The sequence below is a fragment of the Lynx rufus genome, unplaced genomic scaffold (genome assembly GCF_022079265.1).
Source record: "Lynx rufus isolate CCGP_SWC_20201006 ecotype Redwood Valley unplaced genomic scaffold, mLynRuf1.p SCAF_1, whole genome shotgun sequence".
In the NCBI taxonomy this organism is placed as follows: Eukaryota; Metazoa; Chordata; class Mammalia; order Carnivora; family Felidae; genus Lynx; species Lynx rufus.
The window spans coordinates 158,170,360-158,191,817 of record NW_025814823.1 but is presented as its reverse complement, the minus strand read 5'-3'; the positions used below and the strand labels follow the sequence as shown (position 1 = coordinate 158,191,817).

Below are 21,458 nucleotides of genomic sequence, written 5' to 3'. Positions count from 1 at the left end.
AAGAGTAGAATTAAATTAGTTAATACATATGGAAAGCACTTAGGAAATGGCCTAGCACAAAGTAAGTGCTATAGAGTTAGCCATCAATACCATCATTTCCCTGACAGGGAAACCAAACACAGAGAACCCAGACAGTCCAACTACTGAGTACAGGTTCATAACCCTCACTCTTACTCAACAAGGAAGCCAAGAAACCAAGTGTTGAGTGATATGTCAACCGTCCATCATGCAAGGGGAAGACTGATTTCAAATTTAGGGCTCTTGACTCCAGATCTGGTATCTTTCCACCTTACCCTGTGGCCCTGGGTTATCATAGCATGTATGAGAGAACAAGCGACCAAAGTGAAGAGGTGTCTGCAACACAGCAATTGATCCTGTCTTTGAACAGAACCGTGAATGTCTGTCTCTATGAGATTATGGCCCTCTGGATCCAAGAGATGTAGGAGGAAGAATAGAGTCAATCAGTCCAGAAGCACTGTTTCTAAAAATTCACTGAGCTATTACCATTAAGTTATGTCTGACTGGTGTGTTCTGACACATTAGCAAAGAAGTACTAGTTCCCCACAGGGAGTTCTTTGCATTTAGCCGTATATACCAACTTGTGCTTGAAGTCAAAATAATTGCCCACTCTTGCTCTGGAAAGTTTCAAACACACAGTGACTTGCTACGTGTCCAGAAATTGATCACTTCATCATCAAACGAACCAGCCAGGGGAGCAATTGCTCCAACAGGAAGGTTAACAGGCGAGAAAATGAATAGTCTCATGGTTACAAATGTATTCTGCTGCCATGACTAAAAATTGCCGTGATTTTTTTAAAGTTCATATGCCTAGATATTTTACTGCTGAAAATGTCAAGCCACTGAGCTATTGTTATAATAACTGACCGCTCCACGATAGCATTTCATGACTGTTTTTTCTGTTGTCAAGTAGTCAGCATTATAGATTCTGAATAAATTTGAGCTACTGCTGATCTGCTTTCCAGCACACAGCATTATTGGCTCTGAAGGAAACATTAATGTTGCAGACTGTGAATGTATATTATGAATAATACCAGGGTACAAATATTACCAAACCTTTATATGTGCTCTTTGTTTCCTAATAAAACTCATGTAAGGTCCTCCAAGGGGCCTGTCTCAGCTAACCTCAGAATTCACTCAGCTTATTAAGTTAATACAGTAACTTGCCAAGTCAGGGCTTCTCTGATTGTTGCTGCATGCAGTAGGATGTGATGGTTTTTAGAAGTGGCTTATTTAAAAGCTTTGCCCTTCCTCGGAAGAAGAGTTCATGTAATATGACTAAGTTATTATAATCATCATCCATATTCATTAAATAAAATTATTTTTCAAGTATATTACAGAATAAATATGCTAGACTTTAATTCTAAAACAGGACAACACCTTTCTAATGCGGGTATGCCTCACTTTAAATAAACCAATGGTTTTCTGATCAGTTGACTGCATGTGAAAGGCTTTCTTGGCAATGTCCAAGCTGGGTGAGTCCCTTGTTGGGTATCTGTTCTCTTACTAGCATCTGTTACTCAGGGGCTTTGTTGATTCATATATAGTCCCTCCTTAGGTACCAAGATAACTAGATAATCTTTTGAGACCACCCAGGTTTGGACAATTTTCATCCAACAATATCTAAAAAGAGATGTTATAAGTAACATTTCAGAAAATAAATGACCTTATTTGAGAAGAACCAAAGTAAAACTGGAGACAGAATTACTGGATAATGAAGTTAGATAAGTATCACTTACAGCATATGTAACCCAGGTGTGGCCTTATTTAATCTTTCCTCACAGAGAAATTAGTAAAGTCTTTGGCCCTGAGTGGCTTAGGTTGGAGTGTCAGCCCCTTTCTTGCATCATCCACCTTTGGGATTCCCAATGACACCCTCTATGGGGCTTTTAAGATTCTCTCTGCATTCTCTCAGCCTCTCCCTCTACTTACAGAAGGTTTTTTTGTTTTGTTTTGTTTTTTGTTTTTTGTTTTTATAGCAAATGCTGTGGATTTCTTACTGCATTCTGCACTCTGGCTTTATCTCATACTGATAGTGTTGGTCTCCTATGGTGTGTTCTCTGCATCTAGTCCCAAATTTGCATATTTCCTCATTGTTAACCCGCCTCCTAGGTTAGGTCTCAGCTATATCTCACAATTCTTTTCAGCTGCACTGCAGAGCATCTCCTGGCTTCTGATGCGTTTGGGAAAAGAGATGGGCAGAGAAGATGTCACTCTGAGCTCCTAGCTATGCTTCAGCTGAGGCAGTTCGGCTTTGAGCTCTATTACTTGTAGTGTTCTGTTGAGATTTCATTCCAAACAAGATCTCCTTGCAAACAAACAAACAAATGGAGAAGTTTGAATACTCCATGATTGAAAGCCTCCCTTTCTTCACAAAGTCACCACAGGGTCAGGGAACTCACTGTTTGTATTCATTGTTCTGTTTATCTATTGATGTGTTATAAAACCATTGGAAACTTGGCAGCTTAAAAAGGAAACCATTTTATTGTACCTCCAGATGTTATGGGTCAGAAATTCAGGCTGGGCTTAGCTGGGTGTTTCTTTTGTTCCCTGTGGTATTGAAGGAGTTCACTTGGTGATATCCAACTCTCAGGTGGGTCCAGGGCAGGGGCAAGGGGTCCAAAACAGTTTCACTGTCATGTGGCTTGATGGGGATGGCAGAAAGGGTGGGCTTAGCTGGATCTGTCAACACAAGTTCCCACACAAGGCCTCTCTAGCATGACAGTGTCAGGGAAACTAGAACTCTTGGATGGAAGCTTATGGTTCCCTAAAAGAGTGTTCTAAGTGATGGGAAGTAGAAATGGAGACTCTCAGGGCCTTGGCTCAGAAATTGGTACAGTGGTACATCTACTATTATTTTATTGGTTAAAGCAGTTACATGGATTCCCACATTCAAAGGAAAAAGATAAATCTCTCATAAGAAGATTAGTATATATATGAAGACTTCTTTAATCTAAGATAGATACAGACCTCTACATGACCCAAATGGCCACAGCACCAGGGACTTTACTTTTCTCCTTTGTTTCTGTCTCGGTTCTCTTCATGGTCTTGTACTCTACACTGGCCAAGAGGATCATCCACCCGAATTGACCCATACTTGCCAGTCTGGGGGAATAATAGCCTCACAGTGTCCATTATATATTTCTGAACTGACTTCCAAGAACACTGACTATTCCTATCAGTCATTCCAGTATACAAGATGAAGAGGTTTTTCTTTGACTAGGTTTGCCCTATAAGATACAGGACATCTAGTTAAATTTGAATTTTAGATAAACAAAAAACTTTTTTTTAAGCGTAAGTATTTCCCAAATATTGCATGGGATATAGTCATACTAAAATATTGTTTGTTTAGTCTCATAGCCTTAATTATTTTGCTGAAATGGCTAAAGCAATAACATATATATATATATATACATATATATATACATATATATATGTATATATATATATCAAAGTGCAATAATGGAGACAAAAATCACAGAATTCTTTTAATTCTTTGACTTTTCTTTCCCATTGCAAGAGGTTTATAATTCACTGAGTGGATGAGGGTGAGAGGAATATAGTTCTATCTGAGGTCAATCAAAGTTTACACCCACCACTTAGCCAAACTATATGTGAATGTCTTTTATTAAACAAAAATTTCTGTTTAGCAGTTGCTTCAATCATTCCCTTTCTAAGCTGAAGAAAATCTCTACATTTAAATATAGCTATATGAAATGCCCAGAGTCAGTCAAAAATATTTATTGTGTACAATGTGTTAATATAATTAACATGTGGTTCTTGCCTGGTAAGAGTTCAGAATCCAGGGGAGATACATATATCTGAATAGATAATCACATGCCAATGTGATTGATTTTCTAACAAAACAAAAGCAGAGTTCAGTGGGTGTGACTAATAGGACTCAGGGAGTTTGGGATCTTAAAGGAGGTAACATTTGATCTGATCTTGAAAGACAAGTAAGAAATTCCCAGGCAGAGAAGGAGAGCAAAGAGATTCCCAGCAGGGATTTAAAAAAAAAAAAAGTAATGAAGTCATGAAGGAGCTGCTATACTTGTGAAGCAGAGAAGGTTCCAGTCTAGTTGAAACTAGAAAGGAAGGACCAGAGCCCCACTCACTAGGTCTCACTCACACTACTACTACATAGGAAAGATTAGGGATGGCCTCAGTCCACGTCAAAACTCAGTAACAGCAAGACAAAGGGTAATAAGAGCAAGTAATCACAGGGCCCAACAAATAATCAAAGGTAAAAGGAAAGATGCCTAACTTCTGTAAGGATAAAAGTAAATTGCTGCTATAGCTCTAGAAACTTTTATTCCCATCTTGCTGCAGCAAAAGCCAATTTTCTATGTGAGGCTGGTTTGGAGGGTTGCATAAAATAATTGACTACCTTTCAGTTTTGGAGATGATGAGCAGAAACATTCCCCAGGTAGGGATTACCCTGCCACACTGTATGAGGAAAAAAAAAGAGCAAAAGCTTTTAATGATTTCATTACACATCCTGTGTGAGCAAGATTTCAATCTGGCTAGAAAGCAAAGATTCTGTGCCTGCTAAAGCCATGTGTACTTGAGTATTGCATAGTCATAATATATGATTAGCGACAGCCTAGTGGTGCAACATCGGTAGGAGAACATGGTGAAGAGCCAATGTCCAAGTCTAACAAAATGACAGAAAGTGTCAATTATTTGATGTGTCTTTCATAACTGATCTGAATAAACGTAACTATTAAAACTTGAAAGACACAATGAGAGACCACTACACATCTACTAGAATGACTCAAATTAAATATATATCTATATCTATATCTATATCTATCTATCTATCTATCTATCTATATATATATATATATATCAAAGTGCAATAATGGAGAAAAAATCACAGAATTCTTTTAATTCTTTGGCTTTTCTTTCCCATTGCAAGAGGTTTATAATCTCATATAATCTCACTGAGTGGATGAGGGTGAGAGCAATTTAGTTCTATCTGAGATCAATCAAAGCTTACAACCACCACTTAGTCAAACTATATCTGAATGGCTTTTACCATATATGACAATATCAAATGCTGATGAGGAAACAAAGAGGCTAGAACACTTCTATTTTGCTGGTGAGAATTCTACTTTGGAAACAAGTTTGACAGTTTCTGGTAGATGTAAACTTACATGTAGGTTACCCTTAGAGACATGAAAACCTATGTTCACACAAAGACCTGCATATGAATATTTACAACAACTTAATTCATAAATACTAAAAGCCAAAAACAAAACCAAATTTTCACCAACTAGTCAATAGATAAATTATGTTAGAGCCACATGGTAATAAAAAAGAAAAAAACTACAGATACATGCACCAACATGGACGAATCTCAAGAGCATTACGCTAAGAGGAAAAGGTTTGACTCAAGAGATTACATACTGAATGATTTAATTAATATGTTATTATAAAAAAGGAAAAAAAATTACAGAAACAGAAATCGGATCAGTGGTTATTGGTAGCTGGACAGGGGAAAGAGTTTACTAAAAAGGCTTATAAAAAATTATCCCAGATCTTGACTTTGGTTGTAGTTACATGACTATATAGATTTGTCAAAATTCATTAAACTGTACACCTAAAACACATGAATTTTATTGTGTGTAAATTATATGTCAATAAAGAGCAAAATAAACTTGTATCTTTAAAAAAGGAAAAAAATAACCAAACAAGATATAAGGGAGCATTGTCCTGAATTTTCATTTGAGTATTGGTTTGACTATTTCCAGCTCTGAAGCTTTTTGACCCTTACTTAAACTTTTATTGACCATAATTATATCCTAAAGATCATATTCAATGGCATACTTGAAAGTCTATCAGTCATTTGTACCAAGTTTGAGAGAATTTATTTCTATTGACTATGGCATCCACTGTATGTAATAAACAAACATCTCTCCTATGCAGCTACAGAGGCCCTAGTTGTGTGCCATCTTTGAAGAGATTGAGGAAATAGTCACTTAAATCATTTTCTGTATTTTATGGTTTAGATGAGGAACTGCAGTTGATTCTATATCTTATATACATTAAAACAGCAAAAAAGAGACCTCTTGAGAATATTAACACGGTAGCCAAATAAGTTGTGTATTTTGAGCACTTCATTTTATGAAGTAGTTCTGAATACCACAGAGGGAAACATGGAAAGGTTTCTTTTACTACTTTTTCTCTGCAACAGTGCTTTTGCTTTCTTAGTTAGACAAGTCTCCAAACACAAAGCCAAGACTAATTCACCAGGGCAGCCAGTGTTTCCCTTTGAAAACAGGTTTCTTATCTTTCTTGTTTTGATAGTCCTGGTGTTCTGATGTAAAACTCCTGAGGTGTTCCATCAATAGACTAGGCAGTGGTTATTTTATGAATAGCTAATCTAAGTTAATAAATTGCTCATCAAGGGGCAGAAAAAAAATCAGTGGGTCTTGAGAAACACAACAAAGGAGTAACCCTTAGACGAATTTTCTACAGTGACATCTGAGGCATGTCTGGAGACATCTGGCACTAAGTTTACAAACAAGTACTCATCAATTGAGAGGTAAGGAGAAAATCTTAAAATCCATGTAGCATTGAAATTTTAAAGCACAATCTTATTTAGGCAAGTTTTCCATTAAACTATGTGCTGTGAATGTATGTGTGAACTGCTGGTTATAATATTAGTTGGTATCAATGTCTTTCACCCAGTGTTTCTGGCAGCAGTGCTTTTATGAAATATACTGTGCCAACAAAGCAGTAACTAATGTGCAGTAGAGCAGGGAGGAGGCTCACGGCCAACAGGAGCATGGGGGCTGGGCAGGCATGAAGTACAACTTTACCAAAGAGCAGAACATTTTGATGTTTCCCAACACTGATTTGTTCTCCCAACCATTTCAATATGCTACTGGAAGCCACAGCCAAAAAGTTTCAAGTGACTTTATTAGAATATTTCAGTCTTATTAAACTGCCTTCCTTTTGGGTGCCTTGTTGTTTTGATCCCAGGTACTGAATCAATTAACAAATTAATAGGACTTTCTATAAATAGAGGATTCCTCTATTCTGCATTTAATTTTTCACACACACACACACACACACACACACACACACACACACTTAACTTACGGTCCCAAGAACTTTGCATGTTATACAAATCTTCTCCCTGACTGAAATTGTTTAAAGTGGCTAATACCCGGACTCTTTATTCAAGTATTTGGCATTAAAACTATTATTAGTTTAAATTTCAATTTTAGAAGTCCTAAAAGTTGACTTATAGATTAAAGTTTCTTTTCATTCAACCCATAGCCAGTGGTTTCCGGTAGTCTGTGTATTTGTCAGGCATAGTCTGGATTTGTCCTCAGACACTGGAAAATGATGCTAATATTCTTAAATTACAGAATTTATAATAATAGCTAATATTTACTATGTATCAAGCCCTGTCACTTTACTTGTATTAATTTATTTGGACTTCACAGCAATCCAGAGAAGTAGGTATAATTACTTTAACAATGAGAAATGAAGTCAAACATCCTTCTTGTATTTATAACCCTGTCTCTGCCATCTAGTTGAGCAATTATACTTATCTTGGGTTAGACAATGAGAAACAAAGACTGCCTAATAGTAATTTGAAACAAAGATGAATTTATGGGATTTCCTGGCAAGGAAGATCTGCATTACTCAGGTCAAGTAGTTCTCTAACCAAGCAACAACTGAAAGGACCTGATTTAGAGTCAAAGGAGGAGAAAGGCAATATTCTAAGTCCAAGCTGCTAAATTGTGGATTATTTCCCTTGCTTTGCAAATAGTCATCTGCTGGTTTTACATCACTGATACAGAGAAGCCAGGTTTCTAAACAAGTCTAGGATGAGTTATGAAAGATTCCAGTGGGCATAGGGTCATCCAGCAAACATGCTAGATGCACATGCTTAAACTGTGGCTAGATTTCTATTTCACATCCAAAAGATACCAGGTGACAACACCACATCTTTATATTGTGGTAGGAATAGCGTCTACCTGGAGTGAAATGGAAGCGAATCAGGTGCTTCTACATTTCTCTATTCTCTGATGACACAGGCACACTCACTACAGAAAGGACCATATGTGATCAGCTCCAGCAATTTCTAATTTGCTTACAAGCTTCATATTTGGAAACTATTCTACAAACAGTGCTCCCAAGATTTATACAAAGTGCATAATAAACAGAGAAGGAATGTTTTTCTTGTGCCTCCTAGGATTTTAAGAACTTGGAATCCTGGCATGGCCATAGCACAACTCAAGGAACAGGGAAAAAAGAGCAGAAACAAAACAAAACAAAAGCAAGATAACTGTTTTGGACTACCTGAGCCTAGTCCACCTTTGGCCCTTTTGTCACTAGCAAAGGACACCTTTCTAATTCCCACTATTTTAGGTTATTTTTCTTCTAAGTTAACAGCAGGACATAGAGTGTAAAAATATGCCGGCAGCTGGTGTAACTCCTGTAAAATGTCATCCCAAGAACAATGTTTCACATCAAACATGTAGGGGATGAGATAAGCACAGGCATTAATCCAGTACTCTCCCTCACCGCCAGCAGAATGCCACAGCAGTAGCAAATCCATGAAACACAAGCACAAGTCTGTGGAGAAAAACCTCACTCAGGGTAGAAATAAGAAAATGTCTATTAGGTAGCTTCCTTCCTTAAGCCCCAATTTTTTCCTTTAGATTGTTCTTTTGTATAAGCAGTTGTTCCCTGAATCTCCCTTTCAAAAACTAATATTCCTGGAAAGAATAAGCACCTAGCCATATTAACTCCCTGGCCTAAACTCTCTGACTAATAGTGACCCTTTGTCAAATGTCACATTTCATAACGGACCAACTGAAAAAGAAAGCAGACTAAATATGTAAAAACCATAATAATAACAACAAAACAACTAACTTTCAGCCTGTGCATTATAAAGAGTTTCTAAGATTGTAAGTCATGGTTCACATTGAAATATTGTCTAGCCCTAGAACTCATATGATTTTAGAACTGACACTGGAGGACATAAAAATAATTCAGAATAACACAATACCCAATTACCAAAAAATCCAATACAGAGAAGCAATAGAAAAGTATCAGTTGGTGCCTAAGAGAGTGGTCAGCAAGCCAGTATGGAATGTGAAGTTGGGTCAACTGTCTAGGGTTCCTGTCTCTGAAAACTAGTTAGTCCAGAATGCAAAATGAGGCACAGATAGCCAAGACACATTTTCATTCAAACCCACATTATTGCAATAGTTTGGATATAGCCAGCACAGCTGATCAGACATCATCAGGAGAGATTTGATTCAACTGGCAGACAAGGGGTCAGAACTTTACCGAAATATCTCTGTTCAGTTTTTTTCACAGCATTCTTGGTTTACCCATTCTATATATTTTCAGCTGCTTGATTAGCATAGATTCACTATTCCAGTTGTCTTGCAGGAAACAAAAATTGTAAAGCCCTAGCCTCTGCACCCTGAGAATTTATCCTCTAGATACAGAAGAATGCTTCAATAGAAAAAAATTTGCAAAGGATTATAAGGGTATATGACAATGACCATAAAGTACTATCTTAAAAACAAATACACAATAGCTGATTTACCTAAAAAAAGTAATCAAGTTAGGACAAATTCAATAAGAAAAGATCTCCTGAATAGAGACAGTTTCTCTCACATTTTATTTTTAAAAAATTTTTTCTCATCTTTTTTTAAAATTGAAATTCAAGTTAGTTAACATATAGTGTAGTATTGGTTTCAGGAGTAGAATTTACTGATTTATCTCTTACAAATAACACCCAGTGCTCATCCCAAAAAGTGCCCTCCTTAATGCTCATCACCCATTTAATCCATCCCTCCAGCCACCTCCCCTCCAACAATCCTCAGTTTGTTCTCTGTATTTAAGAGTCTATTATGGTTTGCCTCCTACTCTGTTTTTATCTTATTTTTCTTTTCCTTCCCCTATGTTCATTTGTTTTGTATCTTAAATTCCACTTATGAGTGAAATATGATATTTGTCTTTCTCTAACTGACTTATTTTGCTTAGCATAATACACTTTAGTTCCATCTACATTGCTGAAAATGGCAAGATTTCATTCTTTTTGGTCACCACGTAATATTCCATTGTGTGTGTGTGTGTGTGTGTGTGTGTGTGTAAACATATATATATGTATATATATATATATATATATATATGGATAATCAAATGTGTGTATATACACACACACATACACATACACGTGTGTGTGTGTGTGTGTGTGTGTGTGTGTATACATTGTCTTATCCATTAATCAGTAAATGGACATTTGAGCTCTTTCCATAATTTGGCTATTGTAGATAGCACTGCTATAAACATTGAGGTGCATGTTTCCCTTCGAATCAGCATTTTTGTATCCTTTGGATAAATACCCAGTAGTGTAATTGCTGGGTCATAGGATAGTTCTATTTCTAACTTTTTGAGCAATCTCCATACTGTTTTCCAGAGTGGCTGTACCAGTTTGCATTCGCACCAACAGTGCAAAAGTGTTCTCCTTTCTTCGCAGCTTCACCAATATCTGTTGTCTCTTGAGTTGTTAATTTTAGCCATTCTGACAGGTGTGAGGTGTTATTTCATTGTGGTTTTGATTTGTATTTCCCTGATGATGAGTGATGTTGAGCATCTTTTCATACGTCTGTTAGCCATCTGGATGTCTTCTTTGAAAAAGTGTCTATTCACATCTGCCCATTTCTTAACTGGATAATTTGGTTTTGGGGGATACTGAGTTTGATAAATTCTTTATAGATTTTGGATACTAACCCTTTATCTGATATGTCATTTGCAAATATCTTCTCTCATTCCATCGGTTGCCTTTTAGTTTTGTTGGTTGTTTCTTTCACTGTGCAGAAGCTTTTTTATCTTGATGAAGTCCCAATAGTTAATGTTTGCTTTTGTTTTCCTTGCCTCAGGAGACATTTCTAGTAAGAAGTTGCTCTAGCCACCAGTCAAAGAGGTTTCTGTCTGTGTTCTCCTCTAGGATTTTAATGGTTTCTTGTCTCACATTAGGTATTTCAACCATTTTGAGTTTATTTTTGTGTATGGAGTAAGAAAGTGGTCCAGTTCCATTTCCATTGGTTTGGAAACCAGTTTTCCCAATACCATTTCCCGGAAGAGACTTTTTCCCATTGGATATTCTTTCCTACTTTGTCGAAGATTAGTTGGCCATACATCTTGGGTCCATTTCTGGGTTCTCTACTCTGTTCCATTGATCTATGTCCTGATACATTTTAAAAGGGATTTTATAGACATGGATTTTCAGGGAGAAGAGTGGAAGGTACCAGCATAGGCAGAGATACTGTATTGCTACAAGTAGAAAATTTTGTTATGGAGAAATAAAAAAGGATCTAACCAAACCAGAAAATGTAGCAAGCCTTGTAGAAGAAAATTCTGTAATGTGGAATCTGCAATTCAATTAGAGCTTTGTATGTTGGGTAGTTTTATTCTTAAAACAACATGGTTTCTCTTAAAAAGGAAATATTATTCTAAAATTTTGTGTAAGTCTTTAGATATTTTATAGCATTTATTTTCCCTCTAATTAAAAAAGTAACAACTCTTCTTGGTAGAAAATGTGAAAAATACAAAGGACAAAGAAGAGTTTTAAAATCTTCCATAATGCCACTGCTTAGACTTCACTGTTAATGCTTACAGCCTTTCAATCATTTTATTCTCTGTGTGTGTGGTTTATATGAGATGCTTTATTGTATACAAAATAGATATCTCACTTCACATATAGTTTTATATATCTTTTCCATTTTTTTTTTTTTTGAGTGTGGGGAAGGGCAGAGGGAGAGAGAATATCATGACCTGAGACGAAATCAGGAGTTGGATGTTCGAGTGAACCACCTAGGCATCCTGTATCTTTTCCACTTTTAATATTTTATAATTAACATCTGCTTGGGGCGCCTGGGTGGCTCAGTCATTTGAGCATCCGACTTCAGCTCAGGTCATGATCTCCCGGTTTGTGAGTTCAGGCCCCACATCAGGCTCTGTGCTGACAGCTCAGAGCCTGGAGCCTGCTTCTGATTCTGTGTTCTCCTCTCTCTCTCTGCCCCTCCCCCACTCGTGCTCTTTCTCTCTCTGCCTCTCAAAAATAAAGAAAACTAATTAAAAAAATTTTTTTAATTAACATCTGCGTTATGTGACATTTTTTCTGAGACTTTTTATATTGCTCTGATTTCATTAATACTTTTTCCCCAATTTCCATTATTTTTTACAAATGGGAGAAACTGTAAATAAAAGCTCATTATGTTGTCTGAAAGGAATAATCCTTAGCTGAATGAATCACTTAGCTTGATATTAGCATATTTTGGTTCCCTAGATTAAAATATTCAGAGATGACTACATTAGTAAAGATTTGATACACCCTGATTCTGTGAGATGATAAGGGACTAACCCCTGACTATTAGTTCCAAATTTCTTCTGGGCTTTTAGAGTGTGTTCCTGTTTTACTTTGGGAACTAGAAGTCTTGTCTTCAAATTAATGATATACTTTTCTTTGCCATTGTCAGTGTCATTATCAAATCATACTTACGAAATAATTGGGTAACAACACCAGGGGCCCATTGGTTCAAAATATTGTATTGTAATACTACTCTTCCATCACTGCCAAAGTCCAGCATGGCCCCCTTCCAAAATCAGTTGATCCTACTCAGGCACCAAAGCAGTAGTTCATTTTTACTACATCTTCATGGTGGGCATACCATTCAAAAAAGAGATATAAAAACACTATTTTTTTTTATTTTTAAAAAAAATTTTTTTTCAACGTTTATTTATTTTTGGGACAGAGAGAGACAGAGCATGAACGGGGGAGGGGCAGAGAGAGAGGGAGACACAGAATCGGAAACAGGCTCCAGGCTCCGAGCCATCAGCCCAGAGCCTGACGCGGGGCTCGAACTCACGGACCACAAGATCGTGACCTGGCTGAAGTCGGACGCTTAACCGACTGCGCCACCCAGGCGCCCCAAAAAAAGCACTATTATGTTAAATGTGGCTATTCAAGATGACAAATATTTTTCTTCCTGAAAACAAAATTATCTGTCTATATCTATCTGCCTGTCTATCTATCACCTCCATTATTCATTTGAGTCTATTATTGGAGATTTCTATCTATAGTTTACTTGCTTCAGTATTCAACATAGTAACTGACATCAGGAAGTATCTTTTCACTTAACAGTGAATGTTCCACAAATAGAGAAACATAACATTGGAGAATGTTTCCTTATTAACTGATGAAGCTTTTTTCTGAGGATGCTCACATGTCCAGCAGCTTTGGCCAGGTGTCATAAGCAGATAAATATTTTATGCTTTGCTCTCCCTCTATTTCTGAAAACTTAAGGAAAAGTTATGGAATTGAAACATTTCGACATAGGCATGAAAATGAGTCCAGGCAATAAGGTATCAATGCTGGATGCTACATAGAAGTGTTTACCTTCCTCTATCATGTAGAGTAAGGTGACCCTTGCAAAGCCTGGTGGCTAGAAATGTTCAATGTAAAACTGGCAATTTTGACTGATGACTTAGTTTTGCTTTTAATGACAAAGTGTGTAGAACATATTACTTAGGTTTGGCCACTTGCAAAAATATTGAAAGACAAAATATTTTCAGCACTCAACAAAAATGCTTGCGTATTATTCTATTAGACTCTGCAAAGGGAAATTTTCAGAGACTGGCAATTTCCTTTTGTTCATAGCAATATATGTTCCTTCTCTACGGATAAGGAAAAACAAATCAGATTTTTCTCAACTTCCTGGGAAATACAGTGAGAACTGGTTCAGCTGTACTTCTGTCAGTTGAACAAAAAGAGTCACTTAAAAACTTAATGCAATAGAGTTCACAGAATTTCAGGAGAAAACTAAAATAATCCCTGAGGTGAGCTCTATTGAGGAAGCATACTGCTAAATTTTTAAAATGGGAACAAGAGATTAGTTTTCTTCTCCATGCTCTCTTTCTTGTGTTTCTTCAAACTACCAAGTGAGCGAATATATAAAGGAGCTGTATATACAGATGAAAAACATGCATGCATGCGCGCGCGCGCACACACACACACACACACACAACAGTAGGAAAGATTTAACTCAAGTCAATCCATGGATATAGAGCAAGAAAATTCCCCCAATTTTTTTTAAAGTTGTAATCACTTGAACATTTTGTAGAATAATAAACTATAAAGCCTGAGTCACCATGAGTTGATTCAGTAAAATGAATACTTTAATAGAATAAAACTTACAATAAAAATAGTAATTATGTGTAAGTATATGATAATGAGGCTTAAGCTTAAGAACTACACATATTCTAAATAGTATTTAGCACAGCAATATTAAATGTTTCTGGCATTCTCTGTAAGGAGAAGAAGAAACTGTATGGAAGTCCTTAAGAGTAATGGATCCACAATACAAGGTAACATAGAGAACGTGGTCTGCCCACTTTCAGGAAATGGGACTCCAGGGTATAAATGATGCAGCACTAAGAACCACAGATTCTTCTTCACCCCACAATCATCTTTCCTCAGGGCTGCCCTGTTGCCCACATCCTGGGGAGCACCATTAATATTATGTTCCATGTAAATGGTAACCACTGGAACTGTGCTACAGAAAATGATGTCTCCTACCCAAAGAAGAGTATCAGGAGGAGTTGGCTATTTTAATACCCTCTCTCCACGTACACTTCAATCTTTCATTCAAACATATATTCAACAACCATTTGTGGAGAATTGTTATTAGTTGATATTCTTTTAGTTAAGATGTAAGAAAACCCAATTCAAAGTAGCTTAATTTAAAAAAAAAGGAATTTATTGTTTCATGCAACTGAATAGTCCAAGGCTATACTATCATTAAGCAAATAGCTGGTATCATCAGAATCCTGCGTGATTTTCTCCACTCCTTGGCCCCACTTCCTCTGTGTTGACTGTTCTTTGACAGTATTTTGTACATTGTTTAGAGCTGTACAAACTACTAAAAGACAAAATTTTCACTTAATAATCACTTTCTCCTTCCCTTATGAATTCTAAACTCAACATAATTATCTTGTGAGACATTAGCCTATCAGTCAATAGATGAATACACAACTTGAGGAATAAAAGTGACCACACCCTTAAAAGAAACAGGCAATTCAGTCTGAATCAGGATTGCTGGGGTGGAGCTTGAACACCTGCATTTTTAACAGCTCTCTGTGTAATATATATGCATAAGATCACTGGTCTGCAAATTCAACGCACTAAGAACTAGTTTTCCTACATTTGTGAAATGTCTAAAGGAATTCAATAGTTACTGTCATATTAAAATGTATCTAAGTTATACTACTGCCAAACTTTTTTATTTGTGGCAGTCCTAAGAGTGGATGTTTCACATTTTCTAAAACACATAGGATCCATAGAAGCATCTCAGCTGTTATTAAATTTAATTCTCTGTGTTTACTCCCACCTTCAGATAACTTTTATTCACATATAATTTTAGGGAAAAATCTGGGTAAAACTTGAAACCCCAGTATGAATTGTCAGAAGTGTGTTGGCATAGTATTTTTGAGATATTAACATGTATTCCTTTTTTCTCCGAGCATTTCCTCCAACTCTTCCTCCCTTCATTCAAAGAATATGACTGAGAGGCAGGATAAAACAAAGCAAAAACAGAGAAGTCTAAGAGTCTTGCTGGCTATAGTTTTCAAGTACTTAAGAATTTAAATGAACTGGGGCACCTGGGGTGCTCACTCAGTTGAGTGTCCAAGTCTTGATTTTGGCTCAGGTCGTGATCTCATGGTTCATGAATTGGAGTCCCACCTAGGCTCTGCGCTGATAGCACAGAGCCTACTTGAGATTCTCTCTCTCCCCCTTTCTCTGCCCCTCCCTCACTTGTGCATGCATGTGCACTCTCTCTCTTTCTCTCCCTCTCTCTCTCTCTGTCTCTTTCAAAATAAATAAATAAACTTTAAAAATAAAAAAAAAGAACTTAAATGGATAATATCTGGAGTAGAGACAAAATACTCAGAAAAAGTAAGAAAGAAAAATTCCATACCTACCACCTCTACCACACAAATACAGACAAGAGAGAGACAATAGGAGACATTTTGGAAAGTCCTATAAGGAAGACCCGATGGGTCCTTGGAGAGAAGGCATAACTGTAATGAGTTTAAGATGAGAATACAGAAACCCAGAGTCTCTAGTGCTTCCTTATCCCAAGGCTTGGCACAAAAACAGCAAAAATTTTCCTGTGCCCCACTCACTCATCTCCACCAACACTAGCACAGAAGTAAGAGAAAGAGATGGAGAAGCTGAGAGAGCCACATGGACACACATAGAATTTCATACTGTCTTGACTCAGCTGACTAAAACTCTTGGTCATTTGACATGTGCTAAATCTGTCTTCTGGAGAAAAAAATGAACTTGGCAAAGATGGACTGTCATTTAAAGAGTGCAGGACCACAAAACTTGAGCCATTCCATTCCCAAAAGATAATCTGTATATATTACCCAGGGAAGAAAAAAAAGGATTATTAGACAAATATTATTATTAGACAAAGCCTTTACATCTATTCATAAGAATTTTTATATGCTTGTGTATTAGGTAGCCACTGCTGCAATAACAGGTTATCCCCAGACTTAATGGCTTAAAATTATAGTAATTATTTATTATCTTGCATGGTTTCTGTAGGTCAAGAATATCAGAGTGTCTTGGTTATGTCATTTTGGCTCAACTATGTTTGAAAGATCCCACTTCCAAGATGGTTCACTCACATGACTAGCAAGTGCACCTTTGCTGTTAACAATTGGCCTCAATTCCTCTTCTCCACAGAGTTGCTTGAGGGTTCTCATAACATGGTGGCTGGCTTCCCTCAGGAGAGAGGTTGAAGAGAAGGCAAAGCAGAAGCCACAATGTCTTTTATGACCAAGTTTCAGAAACTGTACATTGTAACTCCCTCAAGATCCTATTGGTTACACAGGTCAAGCCTACTGATTATGGGAGGAGATCACATAGGATCAAGAATACCAGAGGGTATGGCTCATTAGACACCACCTTGAAGGTTGACTATCACAGCTTGCTACTTTGTAATATTTCCACTACATAATAAAGGATGTTTGACCCAAATGAAAAAAAAAAAACATTCTAATAAATGTCATCCCTGTCAATCATCTCAGATATAAAAGAGAAAAGGAGTTCACCTCACTGTGAAAAGGAAGCAGTGAATAGGTTGTGTTTTTTGAACTTAACTCTGAATGAACTTTTTGTCCATTTCCCAAAGGCTATCATACCCATATCATGTGGATATAGAAATCTTCACCTTTGTTGCTTAGACCAAAAAAATAAATAAATAAAACATGAAACCTCATCAGTAAAGCACTGAGAAACCAGTATGGATATATCTGATTTTAATTTTATTTTCAGTGGAAAATAAAAGAGGCATTGCTATAAAAATTCTTCTGATTGGGGCACCTAGGTGGCTCAGTTAATTGAGCAACTGACTCTTGGTCTCCACTCAGGTCATGATCATGGGGTTGTGGGATCAAGCACCACATTGGCTCTTCACTGAGCATGGAGCCTGCTTGAGATTTTCTCTCTCTCTGCCCCTCTTCCCCATTCACTCTTGTCTCTCTCTCTCAAAAAACACAAAAACAAAAACAAACAAAAGTACACACACAAAAAATTTAAAAAACCACCAAGAAAGAAAGAAACAAAAAACCCCAGAACAAAACTGTTCTGATTAATATCCATTTCCTAAAACCCTAACCTTCCACTCACTGCTTTATGAAAATAGTCAACTAACTTAGGACCCGGCAAGGAGAATGGAGTTTTTCCTGATCTCTGTCCAGAGAATTACCAGCAGCAACTGGTGTTTACCAATAACTAAAAGAGAATTTTTCTACTCCCACATCTGTGCTCTGGTATTGCGTAAGGCCCCCAAGCCTGCGTATAACCATGGAAAGGTAGGTAAAACACAAACAGCACAATGAAAGCTTAATTTTATCTACATAAAACAAAACAATTTGGTAACTTAATCCATTTGGCCACTACATTTAGTCAACTCATTTTTTTTTAAAAAGTCTTCAAAGAAGGTTTTAAACAAAATTATGTAGTAGACTTTTCTATTAAGAATAGCAACAATTGGGGTTCCTGGGTGGCTCAGTCTGTTAGGCATCTGAGTGGCTCAGGTCATGATCTCACGGTCTGTGGGTTTGAGCCCTGTGTTGGGCTCTGTGCTGACAGCTCTGAGCCTGGAGCCTGCTTTGGATTCTGTGTCTCCCTCTCTCTCTCTGCCCCTCCCCTGCTGGTGTTCTCTCTCTCTCTGAATAAAAATGTTGAAACATTTTTTTAAAAAAAGAATAGGAACAATAATAAAATAAATCACTTGCATGTTAAGCACTATACTAGGCACATTTTTTTTCATCTCATTTGTCTCCCCCAAAGAACTGAAAATTGTGCATTATTTCTAATTTTTACATGTGAAATCTCAGAGTCGGAAAGGTTAAATAAGTTACCCAATAATATTTGGTAAAGCCAGCATTGAAATTCCTGACTCCAAAACCTATGTTCACTCCACTAAGCACATTATCTCCAATAAAGTGGTCTCCTTTTTGAACACAAGGCAAATTTAAAATATTTTGAGCAAAATATTTACAACAGAAATATCATATGCATAACATAGAAGTAGAAAAAAAAAGTCAACTTTGTCCAAGCCATACAAATGGAATAAGCTAAAAAATTTTGCTTCATGTATTCAAGAATAGTATTTTACTTGTCCTTGTAATATAGTCATATACCCATAGTGTCCTAGTCCTTTGGAAAATGAGATAGTTCAAATAAATAAATAAATAAATAAATAAATAAATAAATAATTTAAAACTGTATAGGTTTATTATTTTAGTACATAGACTTTGGAGTAAATATTAATCTATTCATGATTATATGATTACTATTTTATCGCTTCATTCTGTGCAGCTGAATCACTCCTCAGAAATTTTTTTGTTCAACTATAATTAATATACAGTGTTATATTGGTTTCAGGTATAAAATATAATGATTCAATAATTCTATCCATTGCTCAGTGCTCATCATGCTGTGTACTCTTAATCCCATTCACTTATTTCACCCATGCTCCCACCCACCTCCCCTCTGACAACTACCACTTTGTTCTCTGTATTTAAGAGTCTGGGGTTTTTTGTTTGTCTCTTTTTTTCTTTGTTCAATTGTTTTCTTAAATTCCACATATGATTGAAATCACATGGTTTCTCTGATTGACTTATTTCATTTAGCATTATACCCTCTAGGTCCATCCCTGTTTTTACACATAGCCAGATTTCACTCTTTTTTATGGTTGACTAATATTCCGCTCTGTGTGTGTGTGTGTGTGTGTGTGTGTGTGTCTACTATTTCTTAAAATTTTTTTTAACACTTATTTATTTTTGAGAGACAGAGAGAGACGGAGCTGAGCAGAGGAGGGGCAGAGAGAGAGGGAGACACAGAATCCAAAGCAGGGTCCAGGCTCCGAGCCCTCAGCACAGGGCTCAATGCGGGGCTCAAACTCATGAACCATGAGATCATGACCTTAGCTGAAGTCAGACACTTAACTGACTGAGCCACCTAGATGCCCCTACTATTTCTTTACCCATCCATCTACCAATGGACACTTAGGCTGCTTCCATATCTTGGCTATTGTAAATAATGCTGGAATAAACATAGGGGTCCATATAACTTTTCCAATGAGTGTTTTCATTTTCTTTGGATAAAGAAATTCTAGTAGTGGAATTACTGGATCATATGGTAATTCTATTTTTAATTTTTTAAGGACCTTCATAATATGTTCCACAGTGGCTACACCAGCTTGCATTTCCACCAACAATGCAAAAGGATTCCTTTTCTCTACATTTTTGCCAATACTTGCTATTTCTTGTGTTTTTGATTTTAGCCATTTTGACAGGTCCATGGTGATATCTCATTGTGGTTTTGATTTGCATTTCCCTGATGATGAGTGATGATCATCTTTTCATATTTCTGTTGGCCATTTGTATTCCTTCATTGAGAAAATGTCTATTCAGGTCTTCTGCCCATTTTTAATTGGATTATTTGTGGGTTTTTCAGTGTTCTATAAACTCTTTATATATTTTGGATATTAACCCCTTATTGGATATATCATTTGCAAATACTTCCTCTCACTTAGTAGGTTGTCTTTTGTTGATGCTTTCTTTCACTATGCAAAAACTTTTTATTTTTACTTTTGTTTCCCCTGCCTGAGGAGACTATCTAGAAAAATTTGCTACAGCTGGTATCAAAGAGATTACTGCCTCTGTTTTCTTCCAGGAATTTTATAGTTCACTTCTCACATTTAGGTCCTTCGGCCATTTTGAGTTCATTTTTGTGTATGATGTTAGAAAGTGGTCCAGTTTTCCCAGCATCATTTGTTGAAGAGATTGTCTTTTTCCCATTGTATCTTCTTGCCTCCTTTGTCATCGATTAATTGACCATATAAGCTTTATCTTCTTGGCTTTCTATTCTATTCTATTAATCTATGTCATTTTTGTGTCAGTACCATACTGTTTTGATAACCACAGCTTTGTAGTATATCTTGAAACCTGGGACTGTGATACCTCCAGCTTTATTTTTCTTTTTCAAGATTGCTTTGACTATTTGGGGTCTTTTGTGGTTTCATAAAAATTTTAGGATTATTTGTTCTAGTTCTGTGAAAAACGCTGTTGGTATTTTGATAGAGATTGAATTAAATTTGCATATTGCTTTGACTTGTATGTACAATTTAATAATATTGGTTCTTCCAATCCATGAGTATGGAACATCTTTCATTTATTTGCGTCATCTTTAATTTCTTTCATCAGTGTTTTAGATCTTTACCTCCTTGGTTAAGTTTATTCTTAGGTATTTTATTCTTTTTAGTTCACTTGTAAGTGGGATTGCTTTCTTAATTTCTCTTTCTGCTTCTTCATCATTAATGTATAAAAATGTAACTAGTTTCTGAATATTAATTTTGTGTCCTATGACTTTATTGAATTTATTTATTAGTTCTAGTAGATTTTTAGCGTATTCTTTAGGGTTTTCTATATGCAATATGATGTCATCTGCAAATAGTGAAAGTTTTATATCTTCCTTACCAATTAGGATTCCTTTGATTGATTGATTGATTTTTTTTAATATGGAACACTTCATGAATTTGTATATCTTTCATGCACAGAGGCCATGCTAATCTTCCCTGTATCATTCCAATATTTTAGTATATGTGCTGCAGAAGCAAGCACTATTTCTTTTTGCTGTCTGATTGCTGCAGCTAGGACTTCCAGTATTATGATGAATAAAAGGGGTAAGAGTGGACGGACATCCTTGTCTTGTTTCTGATCTTAGAGGAAAAGCTCTCAGTTTTCCCGTTGAGTATGACATAACCTGTGGGTATTTCATATTTGGCATCTATTATATTAAGGTATGTTCCCTCTAAACCTAC

At 36.4% G+C, this 21,458-nt stretch overlaps 1 non-coding gene across 1 annotated transcript; it reads right to left on the bottom strand.

Moving 5' to 3' along the window:
- Window positions 1–21,149: 21,149 nt before the first annotated feature.
- LOC124523207 (U6 spliceosomal RNA) lies at window positions 21,150–21,258 on the bottom strand. The gene has a single exon (XR_006964950.1). It is a non-coding gene; the product is annotated as a U6 spliceosomal RNA (small nuclear RNA).
- Window positions 21,259–21,458: the final 200 nt, after the last annotated feature.